The sequence below is a fragment of the Penaeus monodon genome, chromosome 38 (assembly GCF_015228065.2).
Source record: "Penaeus monodon isolate SGIC_2016 chromosome 38, NSTDA_Pmon_1, whole genome shotgun sequence".
In the NCBI taxonomy this organism is placed as follows: domain Eukaryota; kingdom Metazoa; phylum Arthropoda; class Malacostraca; order Decapoda; family Penaeidae; genus Penaeus; species Penaeus monodon.
In genome coordinates, this window is record NC_051423.1 from 33,312,671 (window position 1) to 33,320,170 (window position 7,500).

The 7,500-nt window shown below is 43.4% G+C and overlaps 1 protein-coding gene across 2 annotated transcripts in view; it reads right to left on the reverse strand.

The window, feature by feature from the left end:
- Positions 1–7,500, reverse strand: part of LOC119596988 (adhesion G protein-coupled receptor A3-like) — a 162,135-nt gene that overhangs the window by 147,250 nt on the left and 7,385 nt on the right. The window contains exon 1 of one of the 2 annotated variants that reach the window (XM_037946407.1): positions 4,228–5,143. The exons of the other annotated variant lie outside the window; for it this stretch is intronic. The gene's annotated coding sequence lies outside the window, so the exon portion shown is untranslated. Of the gene's footprint in view, positions 1–4,227; positions 5,144–7,500 lie in introns of those variants that run through there. 2 annotated transcript variants of the gene reach the window in all.

Consider the following 7,500-nt stretch of genomic DNA (forward strand, 5'->3'; position numbering starts at 1 on the left):
AAACTCTAATAAATGTGTCCCTGTGCCATCTGCAATATGTATTTTCACCATAATCCGTCTGCAACATTTCATGAAATCCTCGTGACAGACCAAAAAACAACAACATCCATTTAACCAAGAGCCCAATACATAAGTAAACATGCCCCCTCTGGTGAAATACAAAAATAAATAAGTAAATGCATAAACAATAACTGCAAGAACAGAACAACTGAATTTCCTCTATCCTACCTCTTCCCTGGAATATTACGAACTGACCAATTCACAATAAATTATTTACATTATCAATAACAACTAGAAACTCTTCTTTTGGCATTTGTTCTTACATACAAGTCTTGGTTTGTAACTAATGAAGTATAAGGAAGATATTCGTCTCATTATCATAACAATTTTCAGTCAAAAAGTTTATTTTCTTAATCTCTGCATGCATTATCTGTCTCAAACAAGACTTCTAACTACGTAGTGCAGGGTTATTTTGCATTAATGCATTAAAATCAGTAACAGTAGTGATAATAATACTATCCTGCAGCAGTAGTTGTAATGGTGGTATAATTGCAATAGCGGCAGCAGTAACAGCAGCAGCAGTTGTAGTGGTAGAGATAATAATAGTATTAATGCTAATGCCTAGTACTGCTACTACTACTGCTGATGATGGTGATAATGGTGGCGGTGACTGAAAATGATGATGACAACAATAAAAGAAATAATAATAATAATAATAATAATAATAATAATAATAATAATGATAATGATGATAATAATAATAATAATAATAATAATAATAATAATAATAATAATAATAATAATACAATAATAAGCATTAAAATAAGAACGATGGTGGTAATAAATTCTATAATACCAATACCAGTAATAGTAACATACACTAACCCTAGTTTTTTATTATTGCGCAAAACACATCCACTCGGTCTGCTGCCATTGCAACATTGCAACCAGTGCTCTGTGTGCCGATATTACCCTAAAATGAAATATTTGCAAGGGCAATGTTTCCCGTTCCGCGGACACAATCACCATGTACACTGCAGGGTTGATATCATGGCCACAAACACTGCATAAAATATTTTCATTAACACTATTGCTGGTGTAATCGTAATTGCTAAATTATCATAATTATCAGAATTTCATGTTCGTTTTGCTGTTACAGTTATTTATATCATAACTGACAGTGCTATGATCATAATCACTGTTCAAGGAGGATATTAGATGGAAATGAAGACTACGAGGCAAGATTTCAGCTACGCCTTGTCTCGGGACACTGTATGAAAGGTAAACAGAATGCTGGATGGTAAGTAAGCACAACTCTATATCGTATCTATATACACCAAATAATGACAAAAATATTTTCTGGTGAGAGAGAGAGAGAGAGAGAGAGAGAGAGAGTGAGAGAGAGAGAGAGAGAGAGAGAGAGAGAGAGAGAGAGAGGAGAGAGAGAGAGAGAGAGAGAGGAGAAGAGAGAGAGGAGAGAGAGAGAGGAGAGGAGAGAGAGAGAGAGAGAGAGAGAGAGAGAGAGAGAGAGAGAGGAGAGAGAGAGAGAGAGAGGGGAAAGAGAGAGAGAGGAGAGAGAGGGGAGAGGAGAGAGAAGAAGAGAAGAGAGAGAGAGAGAAAAGAGAGAGAGAGAGAAAGAGAGAATATGTCACATATTTACGTGAGTGTGTAAGTGTCGATTTACGTGTGACTGCATTTACTTGGGCGTGTCAGAGTCACTGTAAATTTGCCTGTAGCCGTGTGCACCTGGTAGCCTCCATGTAAACTACCTTTTGTAAAAATATACCAAAATACTGGTTCACATCCTTGCTTCCATGACGCCCCCGAGGTAGTGATTCTTGAACATTCTGGTCACATTCAACACATTTAACCTGGCTTGGGAAGAGCGCCACCCAGCTCGAGTAAAAAAAAAAAGTTAAATATATTACGAAGTTCCTTCAACATACTTTTTCGAAGACATTTCTTTTTCGTATTGTTCCCAAGGCTCGAGTCTCCGCCTCAAAAAAGGAGAGGCAAAACGAGATTTCATACTCATCTTTATCTCATTTCTCCCATTCATCTAACACACGTTTTCACTTGCACAGTACACTATAATAATACATTTTCGTAACATGCACACCATCGAAACCTATGCTCTCAAAAATCCACAAACAACACAAGAAAAAAAAACGATCATCCACTGTTGATATCCGTCCTGACTTTTTAAAGTAAGGCTTACAGTCACATCATCCCCTCCCTTTGTGTACCCTCAGACAATAAGGTCACATACACCCTTAACCCAAATGCTAATGACTGTTGGGCAATAGCATCGACCACATAACGAGCCCTCCCACCCCCTTAAGAAAAGGGGGAGGGGTCTCGAAGTAGTTTGCCTTTTCTACAGGTTAAAACTGCAGAGCCTGACTATCAATTACATTACAAAACGTTAATCATCACGGCCAATCAAAATAATACATGATTTCAATGTGTGTGTGTGTGTGTGTGTGTGTGTGTGTGTGTGTGTGTGTGTGTGTGTGTGTGTGTGTGTGTGTGTGTGTGTGTGTGTGTGTGTGTGTGTGTGTGTGTGCATACATACATACTTACATATACAGAGAGAGTGAGAGAGTCAGAGAGAGAGAAAGAGAGAGAGAGAGAGAGAGAGAGAGAGAGAGAGAGAGAGAGAGAGAAAGAGAGAGAGAGAGAGAGAGAAGAGAGAGAGGAGAGAGAGAAGGAAGAGAAGAGAGAGGAGAGGAGAAAGAGAGAGAGAGAGAGAGAAGAGAGAAGAGAGAGACAAGAGAGAAGAGAGAGAGAGAAAGAGAGAAGAGAGAGAGAGAAAGAGAGAGAGAGAGAGAGAGAGAGAGAGAGAGAGAGAGAGCTAGCTAGATTGTACATGCGTGTCCAGATTCGTGTACATGTAACCAGTAAGCCGGAAGTATCAAATTTACCAGCAGGGGAACGGTACTAAATGGTACTAAAATCTTGGTACTGGAAAAACAGCGAACCCCCTCCTCTGCTGGTCCGTTCCCGCTTCTCCGCCGGCCAAAGCGGCTTTGTGTGGTAGTTTTAAAAATAATTATTCTGATACGATTAATGCCGAAGGCAAAAATGCATGTATCTGTTCCTGACAGCCATTTTCCTTTCCGAACAATTCGCTAAAAAACGCATATTAAAATCTGAGGTTTTGTTACCCGTTATCACTTGAACATATTATAAATTAATTTATTTAGTGGCTGGCTAACGAATTTGCCGATGCAGAAAGTATTCACAAAACAATTCATGCAGTTTATTTTTAGTGTTTTCGGGGAAACAGAAGCATTTCCGGTTCTTTAAATATGTTAAATAAAGCGAAGTTCAGATAAATCAGACCAGGGGACATCAGAGGTTAACCCAGCTTTGATAGAACAACTTAGCATAGACTAGGTCAAGGTCTATACAAGTATATTAGTATACTTATATAAACCTTGGCCAAGGTTAGATTACACAGCGTCGGGCTAGATTAAGTAAGCTTATAGATACAGATGGGTTGTGTTAGAGCAGTCTGTTAGAAGTTTAGTTTAGGCTAAATTTGGCTATATTAGGTTAGATTGAATTAAGGCACCAACTTGAATGCCCCACATACATTGTTCAGATCTAAAGTTTAATAAGAGTGTGTAATTACGAACGTGACTGAAAAGAGATCAAATCTAGCCCTCCCCCCCAAAAAAAAGAAATAATAATAATAATAATAAAAAAAAGAAATAATAATAATAAATCGTAGCTTCGAGAATGGATGCGGCATCCTTCTAGGTGTCCCCGTCTGAGGTGAAATCTCGAATATTGGTTCTTCTTTTACTGTTCCCGTATGTTTTCTTTGGCTTGTTTTTTCTTCCGGTTTCCGGACTTTTCTTTTACTATCTTGCTGCACCTGTTTCGTCATAGTTGTTTTCCAGAAGATGCGTGAACGTGACAGAGCAGAAATGAAAGGTCGCGAAGGGCGGGCCACGGGAAAAGCGAAGCATCCGTTGTGATTCGGCGATCGGCAATGTTGAGGTCACAAGCAGAGATGGGAATAATTTTGTGAGCTAAGAAACCATGCGCTAATGAAGGTAAAGGTAGTGGAGGTAGAGGCGAGAAGGGAAAGATGGGCAGAGAGGTAGAGAGAGGGAGATAGGGGGAGAGAGATGTGTTGATAGTTAAACGGGCAGTGAGAGGGACAGAAAGGTGGGCGAAGGGGGGCGTGTCACGATTCCAGCAAGCAAAACAACGTACCTTGAACAAGGAAGGGGGGAGGGGAGGTGGGGGAGTCACGCACAGGGTTATCCCCACGTGGTTCAGACTACGTGGGTCGGCACGCTGTCAGCACGGCCCTCCCAAAGGATGACATGACACCTGTGCGGCGGCTCTTGTGCCACGGGACGGCACTCCACCTCCAGCTCTCCGCCCCGGCGTCTCTGCCCCGATGTTTACCATCTACATCGCCCTGCACGCGATATTCCGGGGCGGGTTACCTAGCCTTGCACCTCAATCAATAGCTTCACAACAGATTACGTCTCTACACGAGCACACGCACGCACACGCTCACTCGAGACAAACATAACGAATATGCAACGACAATCCGTTCCTCTTCGGCTGCGAGGACAATGTCACTGGTTCCTCACTTTTCTTTCTCTCTCCTTATCCTTTGCCTTTCACGCGTGCCGAGGGCGCGATTTTCTCCACGTGAGCAGTAAGTATAAATAATTGGGTGAGAAAAGTATCAATATCCACCAACGTGCACTTCGATCCCCTGCGTCAACATTACACCTCGCGACAGATCCACATCCGCGTATAACATAAACACCTTTAGGAGGAAGGGGGGAGGGGGTCACACACCCGCGGAAGTGAGCATTGAAACAAATAACGATGATTTAGCCCTGGTTCGGTATCCTGTGGGCCGCGCTGCAGCAGCGAGGCGCGGAGACCCTGGCGAGGAGGAGGAGCACCAGTGCGAGTAATGATTCCCGGCAGCGTAGCCTGCTTTCCAGTCAGCAGAGGGAGAGGAACCGCGCCGGCGGGAGCAAGAGCGGGTGTGGGGAGGCGAGCGGGCGTGTGAATGCCAGCGAGTGTAGGGGCGTGCGGGTGCCACGGGCTCAGGAGGCCAACTGACTGCCTGGCACTGCCGGGAGCTGCTGGCTGGCTCTCCCCGGCTCGCCTGCATGCTTAACTGGCACTCTCCACCCTCTCTCCTCCATCTCTTAGTCGCAGCTTCACCCTTTCTCGTTTCTTCGGTTGACATTGCTCTTTTTAGGGTTTGTCCGGGGAGGGGGGGGGGCATAACAGGGCACGCAATAATAACATCTTGTCCTTGCTCTATCGCCCAGCCATGCCGACGAGATTTACTGTCATTCCAAACTAGACTAAAACTCAGGCTGCCACAGAGGCGTGTACAAACATACCCCCGCGCCGAGGTATTACAGCCGTGGCATTCTGATATCCCATCACCTTTATGTACCTTCGGACACATAAACCCAGATACCCACACTTCCTTCTGGCCGGAGCGTAAAAGCAGGGGTTGCCGTCGCCTAGATATTCGTAGCGGTAACTCCTCCTTCTGTCCAGTCACGCGGATGTCACGAGAATCGCCTTTTCTCCTAAGATTCAACAACACTTCAGCCTTCGATCACGTTTCCTTTTACGTAATCCGCTCCCTTCAGCGGTTTCAAGCTTATCCAAACAACGGCGAAGTCGGCTTTCGCTAATCCTGCGTGTCTGCGTGACAGCAAGTACTGAATTCCACTTTCCATGCTATCAACTTTCGCAGGGTATGTCATGGGGCGACCTCTTTTACTGTGTGAACGACTGATAAAGATTTCGCTTTTGCTCTACTGTCTTCACAATCAATAATTTACCTAATTTACCTCCCTCACTCACACACAACCCCGTCTGCAAGCTGTGGTGACTTCGCTTTCCCTCATCTTATCTATAAATCGTACGTATGTTACGGATTAAGTAAGCTGAAATCCCACTCTTCGCGGGCAGTTTCTTGAACACATCGGCTACCCTGATCAGTAAACATCCTGACAGAGAGGACGATCCGTGAGTCCTCCTCCAACAGAGCTTCCGAGAGAGCACCCTGTTTCTTTCTCTTCTCTTCTTAGACGAATGGCTTGCACTCCTTATTTCCCCTGTAACTTTAGCCATCCCCTCTCCCGCTTCCCGCCTCCCCCCCTCCAAGCCCGCGTCAAAACACCCCGCTCGATAGCTCCTCCAGGATACACTTATAACGCAGAAAGTTTAGGGACTCGAAAGAAGCTGCATGACCTAGTGGCGCCGCTGTTCCCAAAATGGGGACCTCGCAGGCCTTTCCAGCCTTCTCGTCTTCAGCTGGAACGGAAGGGGAGATCCTACAAATCCTACAAACGTTGTTAACCTCAACCCCCCCCCCCCCAAAAAAAAAAAAAAAATGAACTGCGGGATGCGAGTCCCTTAACCTTATTTCAACTGGCGCAAGAAACGGTGCAGTGGACGGATGCAACGCCGTGACTGTCAGCCGCGTGCCCTCTTTAGCAGCGGATCGCCGTCAGGACTTCCTGTAACCAGACCGCGTTCGGTGGGCTTCTTCGGTCTTTTTGTCCGCCAGGTCTCTCATCTGCTGCAGTTCTCGTTCACTACACAGAATCTTAATCGATGTCTTCTTCATCATCATTCACATTGTTACGTTACTATTACTCTGATGTCTTGAATTTCTGAAGATAATATTTCTGTTGGTTTTCACCTTTACTGAGGTCATCAGCATGTCTTTTAAACTATTATCATTGTTATTACCAATATTGCCATTATCATCATTACTATCATATTCAGTAACATTATCATTCATATCAATATTAACAGGCCAATCCTTATTTCTATTCTAATAATTGGCATTTCTAACATCAAAATGTTCATGTATTGCTATCCGCATCATTATTATAATACTGCTGCTATGACTGTTTATAATTATGGTAAACACTACCCGTGATAACCCATTATTATTACCATTATCAACTTAAATAGCTTCATAGGATTTAACAATCCTGACATTATATATCACAGCGAAAACAAAACTGCAATGGCGTATAATGACAGTCATGTCAAATGAACTGCCTGCAAATCTGCCCTCCACACCACGGGACAGTAACAATCATTCTCTAAGCCGCGGCAGAGGATTCCATACAAAGCTCACGCAAAACCCATCGCGATTACAAGGTCGTGTTTTTTCCCCCGCTACGAATCCCCAAACCACAATATTTGACCACTTTGATGAAAACTAACGAAAGTGACCAAACTAAACAGTCGGAAAAAGTGCAAGTATCTCGGATATAAGACAGCATCTAATTAAAAAAAAATGTAAAACCAACTCCACGGAGAAAGAATAAATATGTGAAAACAAGGTTTCAAATGGGTGGATATTCCAACGAATTTCCGAATTATTTTACAAGGTTATATTTATCCAAAAATATAAATACTGAAGAGAACCAGGGACAATTACTTAAACAGGTGGAAGAAAGCCTGAATGCTGCAGAA